This window comes from Triticum aestivum, chromosome 7A, assembly GCF_018294505.1.
Source record: "Triticum aestivum cultivar Chinese Spring chromosome 7A, IWGSC CS RefSeq v2.1, whole genome shotgun sequence".
NCBI classification, from domain to species: Eukaryota; Viridiplantae; Streptophyta; class Magnoliopsida; order Poales; family Poaceae; genus Triticum; species Triticum aestivum.
The window spans coordinates 698,808,432-698,829,108 of record NC_057812.1 but is presented as its reverse complement, the minus strand read 5'-3'; the positions used below and the strand labels follow the sequence as shown (position 1 = coordinate 698,829,108).

General features: G+C 48.6%; 1 long non-coding RNA gene and 1 pseudogene across 1 annotated transcript; both read right to left on the bottom strand.

The window, feature by feature from the left end:
• Positions 1-3,241: 3,241 nt before the first annotated feature.
• Positions 3,242-11,953, bottom strand: LOC123153775 (L-type lectin-domain containing receptor kinase IX.1-like; annotated as a pseudogene).
• Positions 11,954-16,849: 4,896 nt separating this feature from the next.
• LOC123154954 (uncharacterized) lies at positions 16,850-19,449 on the bottom strand. Its single transcript, XR_006477135.1, has 4 exons — positions 19,274-19,449; positions 18,625-18,772; positions 18,284-18,340; positions 16,850-18,163 (listed from the first exon to the last, which is right to left on the bottom strand). It is a non-coding gene; the product is annotated as an uncharacterized lncRNA (long non-coding RNA).
• Between the last annotated feature and the right edge of the window lie 1,228 nt (positions 19,450-20,677).

Here is a 20,677-nt window from a genome sequence, read left to right as displayed (position 1 = left end):
GAAGCTCAGTCGTGCACGGCCACCCTTGCGCGTCGGCGAAGTGGTCCAGGAGCGCCGCCGTGGAGCGAGCGAAACCGCAGTCCGCCTGCGGGCAGTAGCATGGGCAGCAGTGGGCGCATGGCACCCGGATGGACTCCATTAGCCTTTCTAATGCGATGTTCCAGCGATAGCCGCCGGTCAACCGGACGTGACACACATGGCACCTCCTTGCCGCCATCATCTTGTCGCGGCACCGCGAGCATATGGTATGACCGAAGCCACACTGCACCCGAGCAGAAATGACGTTCCAGTGTTATTGGTACACAAACTTGTGATGGATCGGCCTAGCATGGACGACGAGCGTACGCACTTGGAAGACTGGTGCTTGAGAGGGAGGTAGCAGAGGCCGCAATTGAGGGTATCGGCGCCATCCACTATCACAGTAACATGTTTGCAAGCGCCATGCGCTTCGCCGCCGGCTCCATCGTACCTGGAACCCGAGATGGGCGTCGTTCTTGTTCTTCTTCTCTTGTTTTTTTCCTCTGGAAATACTAACCTCATCTCCTCCCTCTTTGGTGGTCTCGGGCCAACACCTTGAATCTGGAGGTGCCGTGGGCGCTCCTCTTGATGCCACAAACTCTCACCGCCGAGTGCCTCACACGGATAGTCGTCCCGTCCCGCATCCTGACCTTGTACCGCACCGCACCGCCAACACCAGCACCACCGATCCCCGTTTCTGACGCCACCCTGCCATCGCAAATTAAATAGGTACATAAATGCTTTCATGATGAGGTTTATTTGTCATGATGGGTATATGCTCGTGCGTTGCATCGGGCGTTGATTTTTTTAAGCGATAGGGGAACATATGGGAACACATCATGATGCAAATCACATAACAAAAAGGAGATTATGTTTTGGTTATGAAGCATAGAACTTCTAACAATTTGTCCTAAGATATACTAAAGCCAAAGAATATCATAGAGGGAAATCAAATTATCTGAACGACATGATGTTATTTCACAAAATAAGTTAAATGTACATTTAAAATTTACAATTGGTTATCTTTACATGTAAATAAAAAGGTGGGAGTCAATATTACAATACGCTTACCAAAAATGTTCCTCTATGAAAAATTGTCATGAAGAATCACCTACCAAGAATAAAAACTGAGAGCAAGTCTGCAAAATAACAAATTGTTAACAATATGTTCAGTAATATAAATCTCACTGTTCTTGCACACCCTTGAGAGCATACCATTTTTCCCCTTCAGACTATACTCTCGTCTATGAACAGAAAAAGAAAACCATAGAAACTAAATTCAAGTCTGCAGAATAACACAAAGCATCACTAACAGTTCAGTACCATGTGAATGGAGACATACCATACCATCCTTTTTACCTTCTGACTGCACTTCTATTTGTGAGAATTCCAGTAAGTAGATGGGCAATTTAGCAAAATACAACCATTGGAATATGAAGCCGTATAAACTGAATAATGTAGATAATATCACATGTGCATTATTGGCCTCTAAGATGGAACAAAACTGAATACTACCCAAAACAACACACAAATCTGACTGACACTTTCAAAATTTCATATCTCTCCTATACTACCTAATAAATTCAAGTTGTATACACCTTTTTCAATTGCACAAAAATTTAATTCAGCTTCTTTGTTTGTCCTAATGAGACAAAAAAGAGCCTCCTTCAAAACAGTCTACAATACCCCCATTACTAACTCTAGTTCAGCAAATCCATGAGGAAGAGTCATTGGTGAGGATGGGCTAACTCCGCTATATACCATAACTATTCTCAACTACCATATCCAGAAAAAGTATTGTTAATATGAGAGGATACCAAAATTGAGTTACAAATAGAAATAACGAAAGTAAAATGTCAAGCATAAGTAGTCTATTCAGAGGAATCATTCCCAAAAGCAATTTTGAGCCAAACACCAGAGCACAGCAAGTTGTGACAACTCACATCCCAAATGATAGCAGATTTATTTAAACTGCCAGTGGCATCACAATACAAACGTTAAAACCAGTAGCATCACACAGGAACACTGTACAGTCAGTTCCTGCATGCATACCTGCCGGTAACCTTGCTGCCATCACCGCTCACACTCCTCTGTGTGTCCTTCATCGTCATCTTTCCTTCGACCTAATGCTTCCGCAACTCCAACAACACGTTGTTGCTCCAAGAAATCAGTGAACACCACGGAGAGGGGCGTACTTGGATCCTAAACTCCAAGCAAACAATTAATTTAAGATCCCTTGCACGCACGCACGCGCGCGCGCGCACACACACACACACACAGAGAGAGAGAGAGAGAGAGAGAGAGAGAGAGAGAGAGAGAGAGAGAGAGATCAGGGTATCCCAGGGTGAGGGATGAGAGAAGCTGATCTACGGAGCACGGCACCAGCTGTGTGTAGCCGCTGCCGCTGCAGAGATAACACGATCATCGCTGCAAGACGCAGAATCTGTCGGAGCTCGCTCGCTCGGAACCGGCGAGGAACGCCGCCGCCATGAACTTGGAGTTCAAAACCCCGTCGTTGGACCTCCTCCCGTGCCTCCTAGATCGTCTCCACACCGTCCCCAGAACAGGATCTGACCCCTACTTGCCTCCTCAGCCGGATCTGGCCGGAGATCACCGCCGCCGCGCCCGGCGGCACGCAGCAGCGTGGCGGTGGGTGGCGGGGCACTGGAGGTGGGGGTGGCACGCAGCAACGTGGTGGCGGGTGGCGGCGCACTGGAGGCGTGGGAGGGGTCGTGCAGGTGGAGGTTCTTTTTTTATTTTCTTTCTTAATTAGGAATGTAATGCGTGCTTTATTAGGATGGAAGGAGATCAATGGGAGAAATAAATCGGAGAGGGAGGTGATTTGTTTGGAAAGTGATCTCCTGTATATGGTATTATTTATGAATTCTTAATTACCAAATATTTACATGATTGATTGAATCAACACCTGCCAAAGCAAGCATGAATAAATGGAAGAAGTATCAGGCACGATTCGGTTTTAAGTGTGAAGAAGAAAAAATTAACGTAGGAGTGGTGGTGGGAGGTGAGACGAAAATAAACCGGACGAAAAAAAACCAGACGAAAGTGGTGGGACTATTCAACCAATTCGTCCATTAGAAGTAGAGATATTCAGACATACAACATTTCAGTACACGAACACATTCATATCATTAAATTTCAGTAAAGACAAACGATGCAGGAAATGGCCGCATGTCGACTTACATTCATAGAAAAGACCAAATAGTTATGGATACTCGCGAGCGGGCATCTGTGGCCCAGGCCGTGCACGTCCCATGATCGAGGATGGCTCAGAAGAATGGGTGAGGTTGCCGGTGCGGACCGAAGAAGAGCGAACACAACCGGAGGCAGAGCTATCGACCGAGAAAAACTCGTATGGGACGGACGACCAAACTCGGTCCAGCTCTATACATGTGCAGCGGGAGTGCCGGCAGCCTCGCCTCGTCGGACTTTTGGACGTGCATGGCCTGTGCCACGGACGGCCGCTCGCTCTGGTCCGGCTGTGCGCACCAGAGCCCCACGACCAGCACCCACTCCATCCACCGCTCGTCCGCCGCATCAACGATGGCGTCCCTCCCGTACAGGCCCCACACCCAGCTGAGCAGCGCGAAGGACCTTTCCGCGGTCTCGATCACCGGCCGTCGACCGGAGGCAATCTTCAGGAGGAGGACGCCGAAGCTGTACATGTCGGACTTTGTGCTAGGCCGGCGCCTGTTGATGAACTCTGGGTCGATGTACCTGATGGTGTTGAGCACGGCCTTGGTTGTGTGCATTGACCCGGCGCCATGGTCGATGGCCGGGCCAACCCGAAGTCTCCGAGCTTGGGGTTGAGCGACGAGTCGAGCATGATGTTGATGGGCTTTGTTAAACATTGTAATATGTAGCGTGCGTGTTTTTTTTTTTTTGCGGGGTAAAAAGTGCATGCTGTTGTATTCAGTTAGGCTAAAGAGACCTATTCCAACCTTTCTGTTAGCTAGCTTGGAGATCAAGTCCGTGGCTTAACAACCTTGTAATCGAATGGTGGTGAGCGCAATAACTTTTATTACGTTTCTATTTCTATACTTTGCTACTCACACGTGAAACCCATACGTAGGTATAGAGAGCGGGCCAGCTGGCGTGTACCTTTTAACGGAGAGTTAACGAACGATGATAGAGATGCACTCAAACTAACCAAAATACAAGTTGTTGGACCTATTTGTATCATTTTTCAAGTTTCTGTATGGATATGTACATCGGATGCAAGTTTATGTATCAAAAGTGTAATGAACTCTTAGTGAAAAGATACACATTAGAGATGAGTAGTTGAAAAGAAAATTCACGGTTAATATGACAATGTACGGTGGTATATGGCCGGTCCATCTCTAAATATTGCATGTCTTGTGTTCCATTCCGAAAGTCCTTCCTAATAATATAATTAATAGACTAAACAAAATGGTTTACAAAATACTATGATGCCTTTGATGACATAAATTTGCACTACAATAATTTCCTATGCTTATTTTCAATTGTATATAGTGTCAATGGTAAAGAAGCAAGAAAAATGTATGATTAATGGCTTAAAACATGGCCAAATAATATGAATTATATGCCAAATATGACAGATGCATAGTATGTCTAGCCGCGCAAATGCGCGGGTCACCCAACTAGTTTCTTAACATAATTGTTGTTGTCAATAGCAACTTGTAACAAGAAAATTAGTGAAGCCTTATCTTCACTCATCAAATAGCTAGACCGTTGGAAACCTAGAATGTCGAACCGACGCAGCTGACGAGGAGCCCGGGGAAAGAATGGTGTCCTCGGTGTTGCTCGAAGAAGAGCGAACGAAACCGCAGCCGGGGCCCGGGCCAGGGTCGTCGATGGAGAAATTGCCGTGCCCGGCGGACGACGCTGGATCTGGCCGTACGGCCATGTACATGTACGGCGAGAGCTGTGGCAGCCTCGCCTCTTCTGAATGCAGCACGTTCATGGCCTGCGCCACAGATGGCCGCTCGCTCCGGTCCGGAAGCGCGCACCAGAGGCCCACAACGAGCACCCGCACCATCCACCACTCGTCGTCCTGGACACCCCTCAGCCGCGGGTCCGCCACGTCAAGGATCTCGTCTCTGTTGTACATACTCCACACCCATTTGAGTAGCGAGAAGGTTTTCCCCGCGGTTTCAGTCACCGGCGGCCGGCCTGAGACGATTTCCAGGAGGACGACGCCAAAGCTGTACACGTCAGACTCGGTGCTGGGCCGGCGCGATTGACGAACTCCGGGTCGATGTAGCCGGCGGTGCCGAGCACGGCCTTGGTGGTCTGCATTAACCCGGTGCCGTGGTCGACGAGCCGAGCCAACCCAAAGTCCCCAAGCTTGGTGTTGAGCGACGAGTCGAGCATGATGTTGCTGGGCTTGATGTCACCGTGCACGATGCACTGCTCCCACTCTCTGTGGAGGTAGCGCAGTGCAGATCCCAAGCCGAGGATGATCTTGTACCTCTGTGGCCATGTTAGATATGTTAGCTTTCTGTAATCTCTATTGTCACGATAGTTAGCTTTGTTTTCTGTTAATAATGCATGGCCGCATGCGGCGCGTGCAAGTAGCTAGGACGGGCGTGCTGCACTCTGCACACGATCCCGCGGTTTACCTGTTCTCCCGATCCGCAATAGCTGTGTGACGAGGCCGTGGGATGGCACGGCAGAATCGGATCATGGCCAGCGGATCGGGAGGTAGCTAGCGAGTTGACAACTGCTGTAACAAGAGATATAGCAGATGGGAATAACAGAAAACGCTGCAGCTTGTGGTGCGGCACAAAAACTACTGTCTTCTTCCTTCTGCCTCTCTCTGAACTTCTTCAGATTAGCGGCTACTGTAGCGATTTCGACAACAACAGTTGGCATCAGAGCAGCAGGTGTTTGATCTTGCGCCTGGTTGACCGAGTGGTGTTTGATCCACTGCGGTCATGTCGGACTCGGAAACGGAGGAGAAGAAGAGCAAGTCACCGTCGTCCAAGGCGCCGCTCGCGCGCCTCACCGGCAGCGGCAGCGGCGAGGTCCGCGTGGTGGAGCGCGTCGTGCGCGAGGAGACGGGGACGTCGATGATGCTGATGCGCACCAACTACCAGGAGTGGGCGCTGGTGATGCAGGTAAAGCTGCAGGTCGCCCGCGTCTGGCCTGCGGTGACCGGCGACGCCGCCGACGAGAATGATGACCGGCGCGCGCTGCAGATCCTTCTTACTGGCGTCCCGCCGGAGATGCTGCGCATGCTGGCCGCCAAGGACACTGTGAAGAAGGCATGGGAGACAATCAAGACCATGCGCATGGGCAGCGAGCGCGCCCGCGAGGCCAAGGCGCAGGTGCGCCGGCGGGAGTTCGAAGATCTCAGGTTCAAGGACGGCGAGTCCGTCGAGGACTTCGGGCTGCGGCTTTCGGCCCTTGTCGCCGATCTGGAGCTGTACGGCGACACGGTCTCCGAACACAAGGCGGTGCAGAAATTTCTTCGCGTGGTGCCGCGGAGGTACCGCCCGATGGCCATGGCGATCGAGTCCCTAATCGATCTGAAAACCATGACCATCGAGGAGCTCGTCGGCCGCCTCTCCGCCTGCGAGGACCACTACGACCTCAACGATGGAGCGCAGAACGTCGGGCGTCTCTTGCTCACTCATGAGGAGTGGCTGGCCCGTGAGAAGGCGGGCGGCGGCGGAGGCTCGTTGTCAAGCGGTGGCGGCGGCAACACCAGCAAGAGCAAGGCGACTGGCAAGGCCAAGGCCCAGGGCGCTGGCAAGAGCACACCGGGCAACGCCGGGTCAGGCGGCTCTGGCGGATCCGGCGGCAAAAAAAAAGAAAGGAAAGTGCCACCATTGTGGCATCCCAGGGCACTGGAAGAAGGAGTGCAGGACCTAGCTGCGGGAGCAGGAACAAGCGGGCAAGCGAGAACAGGCCAACTTAGTGCGCGCCGGCGACGAACACGACCAGGGCCTGTTCATGGCCATGGTCACCGGCATCAGCACCACCCACGTCGTCGCGCCGCAGGCCGTCTACCTCAACGAGGAGAAGCTCGTCCCCGTGCCATCGCCGGAGGGCGTGTGGTACTTCGACACAGGGGCGAGCAGCCACATGACTGGCGAGCGGCACGTGTTCGCGACGCTGGACGAGACCGTGCATGGCACTGTCAAGTTCGGGGACGGATCGACCGTGGCGATACGCGGACGTGGCTCCGTCGTGTTCCGCGGCCAGAGTGGTGACCAGCGGGCACTCACTGGGGTGTTCTACATCCCGAGCCTGCGGAGTAACATACTCTCCGTGGGTCAGCTCGATGAGGGCGGGTGCACGGTCGACATCAAGGACGGCATCATGACGATCCAGGATTCAGCGCGGCGCGTCCTAGCCCGCATCAAGCGCACGGCGACGCGCCTGTACACCGGCGTACTCACGATCGACACGCCCACCTGTTTGCTCTCGAAGAGCAACGACGTGACCTGGCGGTGGCATGCACGCCTGGGTCATATTCACTTCCGGGCGCTGCGTGCCATGTCCACAAAGGGCATGGTCAAGGGCATGCCGGAGATCGACTGCGTGGCGGAGTACTGCGATGGTTGCGTGCTCGGGAAGCAGCACAGATCGTCGTTCCCGCGGGCCACGGAGTACCGAGCGGAAAAGGGCCTGGAGCTCGTCCACACCGACTTGTGCGGTCCGATATCGCCGGCGACGCCGAGAGGTAACAAGTATTTTATCCTCGTCGTTGACGATCACAGCCGCTATATGTGGGTGGAGCTTCTGAAGTCGAAGGATGAAGCGTTCGACCGTTTCAAACGGATCAAGGCCATGGCCGAGGCGGAGGGGCAGTGCAAACTGCGCGCGTTCCGGTCGGACCGGGGCGGCGAGTTCAACTCCGGTGAGTTTGCGGAGTTCTGCATCAACCACGGCGTCAAGCACTTCACCACGGCCCCGTACACGCCCCAACAAAATGGGGTTGTCGAACGCCGCAACCAAACCGTCGTCGAGATGGCACGGTGCATGCTAAAGAGCATGGCCATGCCGGCGCTCTTCTGGGCGGAGGCGGTGAGGACGGCCGTGTACATCCTCAATAGGACGCCGACGAGAAGCCTTACCGGAGTGACGCCATACGAAGCATGGCGCGGACGACCGCCCACGGTGCAGCACATGCGCACATTTGGCTGCACGGTGCATGTCAAGAGAACCGGCCCCGGCATCACAAAGCTCTCCGATCGCTCAACGCCCATGGTGTTTGTTGGCTACGAAGAAGGCACAAAAGGGTACAGGGTGTATGATCCCAGTACTAACAAGGTGCAGGTGACGCGTGATGTGTTGTTCGAGGAGAGCAGGCCGTGGAACTGGGAGGCTCACAGCGCGCCGAGCGTGGTCAGCGCGCCGCGCACATTCACCGTCGAGTACATCACCGAGCACGGCACCACGGAGGTCGACACGGGAGAGACGTGCACCTGCACGCCGCGCTCCGTGACGACCGCGGCGCCCGCGACGCCGGTGTCGCGCACTCCGGGCACGCATGACGCCGGGCCCTCCACTCCAGCGGCGGAGCCAAATTCGCCAGAGTTGAACACACCCGTGGCGACTCGAGATGCAAAGTGGGTCACGCCACTCACGCACGACGACGGGTGTGACGTGGAGAGTGGGCAACCACGCCGCTACCGGCGGACGTCCGAGGTGATGGCAGACACGGAGGAGGAGGCCGTCTACGACCAGTTCGACTGCTGCTTGCTCGTGCGCTGCTTGTTCAGTGCCGAGGAGCCGCGGGATGTGGACGAGGCCCTCACGGACAAGGCATGGAAGGGCGCCATGGACAGCGAGATGCAGCCCATGAACGACAACAACACCTGGGAGCTTGTCTCGCTGCCTGCCGGACACAAAGCAATCGGGCTCAAGTGGGTGTACCGAGTCAAGCGCGATCCGGCAGGCAACATCGTCAAGCACAAAGCCCGTCTTGTCGCCAAGGGATATGTACAGCGTCAGGGGGTGGACTTTGAGGAAGTTTTCGCTCCCGTGGCACGGATGGAAACTGTCAGACTGCTGCTCGCGCTCGCCGCGCACTCTGGTTGGGAAGTTCATCACATGGACGTAAGGTCGGCATTTCTGAATGGCGAGCTCAGTGAAGAGGTTTACGTGGCACAACCGCCGGGATACGTCATCGCTGGCAAGGAGCAGAGTGTGTTGAAGTTGCGGAAGGCACTGTATGGCCTGCGACAGGCTCCACGAGCATGGTATGCAAAGTTTGATGATTCCATGGCGTCATTGGGTTTTACTCGCAGCCCTCTCGAGCATGCAGTGTATCGCCGCGGTGACAAGCAATCCTTCTTGCTGGTGGGTGTCTATGTAGATGATCTTGTCATCATAGGGACAAGCCTGATAGAGATCGAGGAATTCAAGCGACAGATGTGCCAGTTATTTCAGATGAGCGATCTTGGCCGTCTCAGTTACTATCTGGGCATAGAAGTGGAACAAGGAGATGGGGTGATCACACTCAAACAGCAGAGCTACGCCGGAAAGATCCTGGAAGTGGCCGGTATGAGTGATTGCAACAGCTGCACCACTCCCATGGAGTGCAGACTGAAGCTGATCAAGGAAGACGGGGGTAAGCCTGCAGATGCAACACTGTATCGCAGAGTTATTGGCAGTCTTCGCTACCTGGTAAATACCCGTCCTGACATAGCTCATGCAGTTGGGATTGTCAGCCGTTTCATGGAGAAGCCAAGTACTCATCATTGGGCAGCCGTCAAACAAATTCTGCGTTACATAAAGGGCACAATGAGCTATGGCTGTACCTACAGAGCAGGAAATGGCGATGCACACTTGCTTGGGTTCAGTGATTCTGATCACGGGGGAGATGTTGGAGATCGGAAGAGCACTTCAGGTCAGGTCTTCTTCCTCGGTAAGAATCTGATCACATGGAGCTCCCAGAAACAGAGAATTGTCGCTCTCTCCTCTTGTGAAGCAGAATATGTGGCAGCATGCGCAGCTACTTGTCAGGGTGTATGGCTCAACAGTCTGCTAGCAGACATGAAGGGAGAAACACCGAAGAGCTTCAAACTGATGGTGGACAATAAATCAGCGATTGAGCTAAGCAAAAACCCTGTTCACCATGACCGCAGCAAGCACATTGACATCAAGTTTCACTATATCCGTGACTGTATGGATGCCGGAAAAGTGCAAATTGATCATGTGGGCACCAAGGACCAACTAGCTGATCTTCTGACGAAGGCGTTGGGCAGGGTGCAGTTCATCGAGCTGCGGCAGCGTCTGGGAGTGGCTAAGATTGGAGATGGACAAAGAGATTAAGGGGGTGAAATGTTAGCTTTCTGTAATCTCTATTGTCACGATAGTTAGCTTTGTTTTCTGTTAATAATGCATGGCCGCATGTGGCGCGTGCAAGTAGCTAGGACGGGCGTGCTGCACTCTGCACACGATCCCGCGGTTTACCTGTTCTCCCGATCCGCAATAGCTGTGTGACGAGGCCGTGGGATGGCACGGCAGAATCGGATCATGGCCAGCGGATCGGGAGGTAGCTAGCGAGTTGACAACTGCTGTAACAAGAGATATAGCAGATGGGAATAATAGAAAACGCTGCAGCTTGTGGTGCGGCACAAAAACTACTGTCTTCTTCCTTCTGCCTCTCTCTGAACTTCTTCAGATTAGCGGCTACTGTAGCGATTTCGACAACAACAAGATACGTGCCGTCCTTGCTGTAGAGGTTCTTGTCGAGGCTGCTCTCCGCGACGAGCTCGTAGACAAGGAGGAGCCCCTTGCGGCTGTCGCACCAGCCCAGCAGCTGCACAAGGTTGCGATGCTTCAGTCTGCTGATGATCCTCACCTCTGCCTCAAACTCCCTCCGCCCCTGCGCCGATGACTCTGCCGACAGCATCTTTACAGCCACCGCCCGACTGTCGGCAGCGTGTTTGAGTGTGAGGTGACCCCCGTAAACGCCCCCGAAGCCGCCTCGTCCAGCTTCTTCTCCTCTGCGAAGTTGCTTGTCGCGGCAACCAGCTCGCGGTAATTGTACCGCCCGGGGCCGCCGGCAGCTACACCTCTCTCGAGGCCAGTTCTGTCGACAAACTGTTCTTGGCCATGCTCATTTGCTCTTGTAGCTGTTGCTGGTTGGAAGATCTGGGAGAGTTGAACTGAATGACCATGACAGCACCTGCTGTAGCCCAGCCGCGGATAAGCCAGTCGCCGCGGAGAAGCCGACAGCGACCTCCTCCGGCAAAATTCTGCTCAGATCAACGGTTGCATTGACCCGGTACAAGGCATCACTGATGAGGAGATCAACGGCCAGCATCTTGGTGTCATTGTGGTACGTCACCGTGGCTTCCATAACAATGGACGAGGAGAGGTTCTTTCCCGGCGAGGTTGTAGTGTCCGTGGACGCCATGGAGTAGAGGGAGTTGACGTCGATGCCGACATGGTTCCCGTTGATATCATCATATATCGGATTGGAGTAAGTGTCGAACTCAACGGCCACGATCCGGCCGTCACCTATCCCGGCAGTGAAGTCCGTGAGGAGGCCGAGGTTGCGGCCGGAGCTGTTCTGCGGGATCGCCGTAGGGAAATGCCCGAGGAAGAAGGCCATCCCATCACCGTAGGGAAATGGAATGTTGTATGCACCAGGAGCAGGAGTAATTTGGAAGGAGAAGTTGGTGGTGAAACTAGCCATCTCGCCAGTGGAGCTGCTCCATAGCTGCACTTTGTGCGCGAACGTCGCCTGTCCGACGCTGTTCCGAATGTCGGGAAATTGACGTGCATTTTTTGTGAGCTCAAGCGTGGGTGCACTGATGGATGCGTCGCCGGCGGTGATGATAGACGAGAAGGCGCTGGGGTCGGAGAAGTTGAGGTTGAAGGCGAGTGAGAAGGTCCGGCACGGCGTATAGTAGAGCCATAGCAACACCAAGACTAGGGCAATGGTAGGACTGGGACGACGGCAAGAACACATCGATTGAGCTTGGTGGTTGTTGGGGAGGATGAAGCTTGAGCATGACCATAAAATAGGTGAGAGATATCTATGTGCTCATCGACCTCACATTTCACACCCACTACCGGGTCCAACTTTGGACTAGAAAAAAGCAAGTGGGATGTGCCCACTTCGTTGCCACGGTCAAATATGAACTTGACTCCATGAGAAAGCAGGAACTTGTGTATCTGCGTTAAGCTCAGTATTTTCTATGCATCTTGAGAATACTACAATTTTCCTAATTACTACAATTTTAATTACAGTGAGCTGTTTGGCTATAACGAAAAACTGTATTATTAATACAAGCGGCAATGCTACACGTACAAACAGTTTACCTGCTCTTACAGGTGGGTTAGTTTTTATTGGTCAACAAGTGAGCGGGACGGTCCACCCCCTGAAAATCAGGGGGGGAGGGAAGAGGTTTGTGATTGGTTGTTAGATGGAAAGTGCTTGTAAAAGCTTGTAAATCTTTGTATGTCTAGCATTTTTGTAATATGAGCAATGCTACACCTACGAAAAGGTTTTTACGTACCTTAAGTATGGGATGATTTGGCTGTCTTTGATTGGACATTAGTGGAGGCTGGTGCCCACCCTGAGAATCAGGGGGGGGGGGGGGGGGGGCATGTTTAGTTAGATGGAATGGAAGTTTATGTAAGTCATGTAACAGCCGTACGTAGGTCTAGCATTTTCGTATTAATACTATAGTTTTTGCAAAGGACTGTGCTAACTTCCACACGTACTGAAGTTAAGTAACAGATCCGCACGATTCCTCCCTAGCTTGCATGCATGCATTAGCTTCATCTTATATTCTTTCTTTTTTCTGTGAGCTACTAATCATATACATGCAGAAAAAAATGAAATTAATGATACCATCAAAGATTCTTCCCAATGTGAAAATTTAAAATATTTTGTAGCTCAAACTGTTGGTCCGATTGAAAAATTGTTTTCACATAAAATATTCGTCGTGACGAGACCTTCGAAACTAGATCCCATGTTGGTATGTTTTGATGATATTTTTTTCGAGTCAAAAGTTACCACGCGTGTGCTACACGAGTTATCATGCGGTTGTATATAAGTTATCATGTTATTTATACAAAAATTACTAGGACATAAAAGATAGTTCTTGTAATTTTCTCTTCACATGCACATGGATACATACATTAAAAGGGAAAAATGGATGCATTCTCGATTCTACATATTTCAAAACATTAGAATGTGTTATAGGTTAAAGCGTCTGTCTGATCAAAAAATCGTTTTCACATAAAAAATCAGTTACGATGAGACTTACCAAACTATATCCCATGTTGATATGTTCTGATGACTTTTTTCTGTGAAAATAGTTACCGGGCCTGGGCTAAGTAAGTTGTCAGCTCGGATGTGTGTCTATTATCATGTTATTTACACATGAGTTACCGTGGTACATTTTCAACAACTATTTTTTCCGGGACAAATTTACCGCGGTGTTTGTGCGCGAGTTACCATGTTATTTATGCATAAGTTATCAAAGTTATGTTTTCAAACAACTTCCTCCCCCAAGGTCAAAGTTATCACGGTGTTTGTATATAAGTTATCAAGTCGATGGTACGTATATTATCGTGACATTTGTATGGAAGTCATCGGGAGGGGTATGTTTTCAAACTACTTTCTCCCCTCCCACCACCCCGGATCAAAGTTGTCATGGTATTTATGCATATGTTATCGCGTATAAGGTGTGTACAATTTCAAGCTATTTACATGAAAGTTCCCAGGGTTTTTTTGAACACCTTCCCACATCCCACACCCGTTGCCAAAGTTACTACTAAGACCACGGTACAAAAGTTGTCAGGTTTGTAGTGTGTGAGTTACCGAGGGGGTATATTTCATCAACCCCCTACCCCCCCCCCCCTCGTCGCCAAAGTTACAAGGACTGGGGTACATAAGTTATCATGTCTGCAACGTGTGAGTTACCGTGGGTATATTTCATCACCACCCCCTTCCTCCCCCGCCCCCCAAAGCTACTAGGACCGAGGCACATAAGGTATCAGGTCCGCAACTTGTGAAAGCTACTGGGTGTATATTTCATCAAGCCACCCCCCCCCCCTCCGGTCGCCAAAGTTACCAGGACTGGGGTCATAAGTTATCATGGCTGCGACTGTGAGTGCACATAAGTTATCAAGTCTGCAATGTGTGAGTTATCATGCTATTAACACAAAAGTTACCGGGGGGATATTTAATCAACCCCCATTCCCCATGCCAAAAGTTATCAGGACTACGATACATAAGTTATTAGGTTTGTGATCACCCCCCCCCCCCCCCCCCGGCGTTAAAGTTATCAGGACCGGGGTACATAAGTTCTAGTTATCAGGTATGCGATGTGTGAGTTACCGTGCTATTAGGCTTTGCTAACTTCCGATCGTTCTGCTTTTAGTAAACGGATCCGAACGATATGCAGTCAAACAATGCGTATATTACCAATGTATTTACACATAAATTATCGGGGTATGTTATCAACATTTTTTCATTGAATCAAAGTTACCGCGGTGTTTGTACAAACTTATAAGGTCTACGGTGCATAAATTAGCATGTTATATGCACAAAAGTTACTGGAAGGTGTGTTGTCGGGTCTGCAATGTGTAAGTTAGCATGTTATTTACACATAAGTTTCTCAGTTCAAAGTTACATCGACGTTTGTAAGTCAATTAAGAGGCATGAGGTGCATAAATTACCGTGCTATTTACACACAAATTACCGAGGGTGTGTTTCAACAAAAAAATCCCACGTGAAAAATTATGTACATATGAGTTTGTCGTTTACGTGTACCTATTTTATAGCCAGAAGGGTCAATGAAAACCTAGATTGATGAGATCTTTTTTTCAAGTTTGTATTTTAAATGATGTACACAAAGTACCTATACCTAGTCATAAGAGAGAATTAGTCAAGCTGATCGCGATCCTGGAACGTCATCTAGTAGGCTCAAATCCCACTAGCTGTTTTTTTCCTTTTCTTTTTCACTCGCATGTAGTATTCATACAAAGTCAAATCAAGTACTTGGATTAAATAAGACACAAATGAATCGTTGGCGGGGTGGTTATTGACCTCATGTTGGGGCGAAAGCGGCCATGGTTAGAATCCTATGATGGCTATTTAATTTTGCAAACGAGGAGATGTGTTTTGTTCCCTGATGATGGAATCCACACGGGACGTGCGATCGATATCTGACCGCTCTGAGATCGTACGCACTTGTTGCTAAAATACAATCGACTGTAATTTAGCTTTACCGTTTTGCAAAACCGCAGTATTTCCTCTCTCTAAACAAAAGAACCACTGACCTTTTTAAAAAAAACTGAGCAGGTGAGAAACAGCCCTCTCGTTATTTTCTTCCTCTCTCATAAGCTGCCGCTGCTCTCTCGTCCCTGGAATTCGTCTCCATCCGCTGGGAGCTAGTCATATGTTCGAATAAATGCCTCAGAGAAGCCACCGCCTGCCAGATCTGATGCAAGACATTGAGCTTGGCCATGTAGTTCCAGTTGACGCGCTGCTTATGGTGCCCCTCGACGTTGACGGAAAACAAGGTCAAGCCGTTCCGCCCACGTGCAGCTCCGCCGTGTGATGTGCCGGCGGCTTGTTCCCGAGTGTCAGGTTCTAGCTCCACATGCAGCTCCTGGTGTCCCTCAGTGGTATCACGGAAAAGGCCGAGGAGTTCGTCGTGTTGCAGTAGTTTGGCTGCCTCACCGTGCTTTGTGCATGGCCGTTTTAGTTTAGCCGTGGCCTTTGTGCATGGCCGTTGAGTTTGCAATGGCTCGCTAGCTAAGGATAAAATAGCTAGCTAGCTAATTTACTTTGCTTTATACAGCAGTAGCCAAACACCTCCAAAGTATTCCTGATACTTCAAAATCGTGGGATATATTGAAACTGTGGTATTTTAAACCTATTGGCTGAAATACTGTAGTTTTTCAATACTTTGCTATCAAACATAAAGTATTGAAAAACTGCAGTATTTTAACATGTGGTTATAGGATACCACGGTTTTACATATCAACGTATTTTGAAGTATCAATCATACAGAGAAGCTGTTTGACTAGCATAATGGGCATCGATGTAAAAATGCTGGCTAGCCGTTAGCTGTAGCAAACACACGCGTTCTTTTAAACCAGCCACTGTTGCATGCAAACAGTAGTTGACTAGTTCACCAACGGAGTCCCTACTTCTGTCCAGCTTACCATGCTGATTTTTAATCGTGTACTGGACTAGGAGCCAGCCTAACTCTTTTATTATTATTACTAGTAATCGTGCACGTGCAATGTACGTGTTGACTAATAGAGCCAAATTAAAATTATTAAAAGCATAAGAACTTGAGAGCATAAAATCTGTCCACTCATTGGAAAATAAATTCATACATGACATCAAGGACATCTAAGGCTAAGGACAAATTCTAGAAAGTCCAGTACTTACAGGTAGTAATCTCATCTCGTCTTGCTTTTTGGAGAAAGTTAGTTTCTGAAGTGTGTTGTCGCTGAATGATCATAAACAACATCATCTGCAATACTCTAGTACAACCTAAGTTGATTTATTCTTTTCAATCTAGGAACTCAAGTGTTTTGTCATCGTGGTTGCACAAGGATTGGTGCAAAGAAAGGACCAAGGGGACTTTTTCTTTCGGCCGGCCAAAAGGGCATGGTCTTGCTTGTTATGTTTCAAAATTGACTATTGATATACAAATATATCCTTGATAATCCAAATATGAAACAAACAACTTTTTGATTGAATTGTTCATCACACGAGCTAGGATTAACCCTGGAGCCTCATACAACGAAACAGATACAAGTTGGATAGCTGATCTAGCCAATAAAAGAGAATCATCAACTAACAAAAACAAATAAATACACCAAAAGGTAGCCAGCATTGACTTATGTCTTGGATTTGGTCCTGAAAGTGATATGCCCATGCGTGATGACCATAATTTTGCACCAAGTTAGGACAATCTGATGCTATGATCACCTTCTTGTACTGGCCTTACTTAAAGACTACTCCTTGTATATCTATTCATTTACTAATGCCTAGTCTGGAATTTCAGACATGAAACCTGTCAAATGCCTAAATATACATTTCTTTGTTCAATCAGATATCCAATCAAGAACCAGTGAACTGAATTTTGTGTTGTCATGGTAGCAAATCATTCAACGAAATGCTTACGAGCACACATATGAGAGATAATTAAGAATTAAAGAATAAAGCACCAAAGTACTCCCTCCAATTCATGCAGAATTCTAATTCTTGTGAGGAGTTCAAATTTGAACTAAAACCACGGCAAGAATTATGTAAAGGACAGAGTAGAGATGTATTATCCTCCCATCTATAGCAACAAGAGCCAAAATCAACGATGTTATACACCCCTCTTCAATGTTTGGAAGTTGACATACTCCCCTTATGTTTGGCATTCGTTTTGGAAACATCATACTTTAATATACAACTTCACATTGTGTAAGTTATATGTGCACCAAGATAGAGATAAAAAAGATGTATGCTAGATTTGTAACAAACCATTCACCTTTAATTATAATTTGACAAACATTTAGTACATATGATTAACTTGCTTGAAGAAAAGCTTGCAAATTTAAGACCTGCTACTGCTATCCACTCTTTCTTCTCTTCACATAGACAAAATTCATTTCAGAAACATGAAACATCTTTATAAGGATGTAGACATTAGTATCAAAATCCTGCAGATCAAATTCTATAGAAATCCTAAACATATTCTATAGCGAACATATGCTGCAACACAACACTGACTAATCTAAAGACCAATGTTGGCATACAAGATGGGTCTAGCTCTCTAAAATTTTCAACGTCAACCTCTCAGCAACTAAAATTATTATTGCTCTGTTAAGGTGGACACCATATTTCTCATGTACTTTTTTATTCAGAATTTCTACATATTGTTATTCATAAGTCATTATCCAGAATTCCTACTTACTTTTATTAAGTAAAGATAACAAACAATGTTGTTTATTTGTTATTAATAAATAAAGATAAGAAAGAGTCATGTGCACACTGCAAATATAACAAAACTAATGCATTAAGACAATGTATGGGACATACCAATATTTCAAGTCTTGTAAGACCACAAGAAGAGAGCAATCAGCCCGAGATTGATACTTCGTCAGAAGCAGCGGGGAGATTGGCAATATTTCAATGTATATACTGCAGACTGTACTGCCAAGCAAGCAAAGAAAAAAGCAGAGTTTGAAGTTCAGATCCTTTCAGTACTTTCAGATCCCTAAAAACCTTATTAAGCTTAGTATTTACGAATGCATTTATTTTGAAGAGCAAAACCTTTCTGAATATCCTTTTGCTTCTCCCTCGCGCACTCAGATCCAATATCCTCTCCTCCTACCACAAGGAAAAGTCAGTAGGACTTGCGAAGTGCAGAACTACATATAACATTTTAACCCTGAGCTATAGTATAGTATCTTGTATGTATAAACACTGAATTGTTGAACCGAATTTCGTGCAACTAATCTCACAAATTTACAACTCATCATCATCAATCCAAAAACAGAACACACATGCTCTCGAATTAAGGCTGTAACTAAATCAAGTTAAAAAGAGTACACATAAAAAATTGTTTAGTTCTGCTGTCACTCAACTAAAAAGCTCATATGGCTTCTACATACCTCAGGATCTCTTCTCCACGCACATCGTCCGCAAGTTGCGTTCCATAATGTGTATGCGGTCCGGGCCACCGTTCTTCTCCTCGACGACCCTAATCAGATCTAAGAATATGCGTACATTGATTTTAACACCAACTTGACAACGATATGCCTACAAATAAAAAGAAAACTGATCAAAATCATCACCTGATTAAACATCCAACTGAAGGCAACAGCAACAGTGCACTCATTCTTGGAAGCACTACTATGTCAATCCAAGTTATACACCTTATCCATTGTCTTTATTACAGATGAAAAGTTAATCCTCCTTTCTTTATTTGGGAAGATTTCTCCATTAGAGAAAAACTTTACGTGACTATTTAGAAGGGTTTCAAACCAGACACTTCCAGATCGCTGTGATGAGATAATTGCAAAAAACTGAGCATTTACTAACAAAGTATATACAACAAAAAAGGTTAAAGAAAATAGTACAAAGATAGAACAGTACACCTACTGTACTTAGTAGACAATACAAAGAAAAGCACACAGAGAGAGTGATTAGAGGAGCAACTGAACATGTGAAGCATCGAGGAGTTGCTGCACGTGGGTGTATAGGTGTTGGACGTGGGGAATGGGGGAGAATAAGAAGGATTCAGGGGGTGGCGGGACTCACCTGCGACGCCATCCCGGGTGAAGTAGCCGATGAAGTGGACAGCCAGCAGCGCCTTCTCCAGCTTTGGGTCCGGCTGAGGAGAGGAGCCACCGCCAGGTCTGATGCGCACGGATCTCATTGGACGACTTCCCGACAGCGACGGTGTTGCAGGCGAGATCAAATTAAACATTTCCCGGTTGCCGAGGTCCTTGGGAGGCGAGGATGAGGTAGGACGGCGCGGCGGTCCAGGCGGACGGCACGGCGGACCAGGCGGACGGCGCGGCGGACCAGGCGGACAGCGCGGCGGCGGACCAGGCGGACGGCGCGGCGGACCAGGCGGACAGCGCGGCGGCGGACCAGGCGGACGGCGCGGCGGCGGTCGAGGCGGACGGCGCGGCGAACGCGACCCGGTCGGCGCGGACTGTGTCCTGGCGGCGCGGCGGTCCGGGCGGATGGAGCGCGGACGACGCGGCGGCGCGGTCCAGGCGGACGGCGCGGCGGACCAGGCAGACGGCGCGGCGGACCAGGCGGACGGCGCGGACCAGGCGGACGGCGTGGCGGCGGTCGAGGCGGACGGCGCGGGGCGGGGCGGGCGAGGGGTGGGGCGGTGGTCGGGCCAAAACTGCTAGGCGGGCGAGGGGTGGGGCTGTGGTCGGGCCAAAACTGCTGGTTGCGAGTGACGTGGTCGGGGAACGATGCTAATGGCAATGATTGGTAATTAATTAAGTAATGGTATGATGGGTAATTAATGCATAAAACGCGTTTAGTATTCTGGAGGGATGTAGACCATCAGATTACAGGTTTCGATGAATAGAATGATTTGATTCTCCGCCCTCTCTTTTTTTATAGTGGTAGTAGATAGTAGATTATTTGAGTTGCTTACCACATGTGTTATGTGGTAACCGCCCTAACTCTTGGATGTTTCGTTGAGTCAAATCACAGTGAAGATCCTGTTTTTCGAGGGTAATCACGGTGAAAGTCCTAACACAAAGTCAAAATCATCGAGCGACATATCCTAATAAACCGGGCGCCATCAGAACCGGGTAAGGAAGAATAGCGACCTTGCGCCATGCATGGATTCGTCTTTTTCAGTTGCTCAGATTTAAAAAAGTGGTCGGACCCTCTTTTTTTATACAGAAAAAATACCATGGTAATTAATACTACAATTTGTTGGCTAATCAAACAACTCACGGTAATTAAAAAACTGCAGTATTCTTGGAATACTTAGAAAAAAAATTGTTATCAAACGGGGCCAGCACATGAAATAAATCAGCGCAACTAGCGGAGTTGACATTAATTTAGCTTCAATAAAAAATGATTAATTATTCACTCCCGTCTCCTTTTTCAAATCCTCTTGTTTACTCAAACCGTTTTTGCTGAAGCCCACGGGCAGAGCAGAACATGAACATATATCTATATTCTATC